Below are 2,178 nucleotides of genomic sequence, written 5' to 3'. Positions count from 1 at the left end.
TAACAGGCTTTCCAGAGGAGGAGGGTCGAAGAAGAAAATCCACCTGCTGCCAGGACAACCGACTCACAGACAAACTGAGTCACCTGCCACGAGGATGCTTTCAAACCCTTACTCTGTTTTTATTATCACCTATTAATGAGGTTTAATAACTATAATAATAATAATAATTAACATCTGCTGGAAACCCCCAAAGTGGTGTGTCTAAGATGGAGCCATCAGCTGTGTTTGGACCTCCTCCTGTCTTCCTCCCAGACTGCACGGGAGCACGAGTTCCCACAACAGTCCATGATCTCATTATGTAAGCCGATCACTAAACAAAGAGGGGCCCTGAAAACCGAGCGACTTGGGCTGATCTTTAAGTGCTGAGCCAGGCCGATCCATATGATGAGAACTCGGCTCTACAAAACAAAAGGCTGAAAAAAAAACAGACAGCAAGAGGAGCGGACAAATGAACCAGAGAGCAAGTGGAGGAGGTGCCCGGGTTTTAAAGGCAGAGGGTAATTAGGGAAAGTGGGCACAGGTGAGTGATAACTAATGAGGAGCAGGTGGAGATGGGCGTGCCAGGTAAAAAAGTGCCTGACTGAGGAGAGGTGAATAATGACCGGAGTACAGAAACACAAGGAGCAAGAACTGAACTAAGACCAACTGTCTGTGGCACGTTAAAGCTTGGAACGAGGTTTATTGTGAAGTAAGTCTGAGCTGTAGCGCTCCAAAGATGCTTTTTTTTTTTTTGATAAAAATATTTTCACAATTTTCTGTGAATTTGTAGACATCATTTGATGCACCACGACCAAAAGACAGCACACTTTTTTCCAACAGAGTGGCATGTTTTGATGTATTATTTGCATATTTTTGTATTTTGATTTTTTTGTTTTTTCTAAGTTACGGGGTGTGAAAACAAACAAACATCGTGAACAGAACAGCAATGAGGGCGCTGCAGTGTTCGTGCTTAGAGACCCTAAGAAAGGAGATGCGAAACATAACTTTTCTTTGCTAATAATAGCATTTTTTTTTAATTGTTAGCAATGAAATAAATGAACAAGCGCTGCTGTTTCAATTAGCGTTCCCAGTCAGTGAGCCGTACGGATCCTCAAAGGAAAGGCCTGTAACTTTTTATCAGCTCTGAGGAAATCCAGACTCCTCATTATCTCCTTCCAGCTTCAGCTCCAAACTTCACGCTGCCTTCGCTGCTCCTCCGGAGTGCCAGCTTCAGATGTTTCTAACTATACTGCAAACATAGAGAGTACAAACTCTAATTACGGCACACCTCCTGCTGTTTCTGTCCAGGGTTTTGCAGCAAAAAATAAACTGTAGAATTAGCTGCCATGGAAGGCTTTTCGGTGCTGGTTTGAAGATGGCTTATGGGGAAAAGATAAACAGCTGGCAATGGGTAATTTCATTTCATCCTTGCTGATTAGTTGCTCATAAACTTCAGTTGTGCTCAGTTGCAAAATTCTTGGGCTGTGACATTACGATAAATGACGTACGTTACGCAAGTGCTCGAAAGCACTCCTTTCCAGCCAGCTCTGGAGCACATTTGGAGTCAGAGGAGGAAACGTGGGAGGAGGTCAGGCTCTGGGTCGGGCGGGAAACAGGTTTAGCTCACAGCTCGATCCGTCTTCAAAACACAAACAAACAGTACAACATGAGATCATGCCAAAGAGCTTTCAAACACATGAAACTTAACAAATACCCTGTGAGCCGTTTCCATGTGCCCACCAACATATGGAGCTAGGAGGTGCCCCGAGCGCCACCCTAATGGTTTTTTTTTCCCAGCATTTCCAGTGGTGATAAACCAGAGTAACGGGGGGACGATTGTGAAACCGGCACACTTTTCCTGTTCGCTGGGTGATTGTTTCAGGGTCCAGGAATGTGGAAATAACTTCACCCAACGCTGACATGAGATATTCTTGGGGGAGGTCTGGGAAGCTGAGGAGGAGAAAGCTGAAATGTGGAGAGCAGAGAGGCTCGGGGAGGGATTCCTGCAGCCTCTCTCGAACCGAAGCCATGGAGGTTTTCACACAAAACCACGGCCTCATTGGTTTGGGTGGAATGCTTCTAATTAACACATACATTTACTCACAGGGGTCACGGCCTTTTTTCTTCTTTTTTTATAGGCTCAGTGTGAACAGACCCATTTTTGCTGTTATTTGGTGTAAAATGAAAGTAGATGAGTTT

This window comes from Kryptolebias marmoratus, linkage group LG15 (assembly GCF_001649575.2).
Source record: "Kryptolebias marmoratus isolate JLee-2015 linkage group LG15, ASM164957v2, whole genome shotgun sequence".
Taxonomy (NCBI): Eukaryota; Metazoa; Chordata; class Actinopteri; order Cyprinodontiformes; family Rivulidae; genus Kryptolebias; species Kryptolebias marmoratus.
This window is presented reverse-complemented; position numbering follows the sequence as displayed.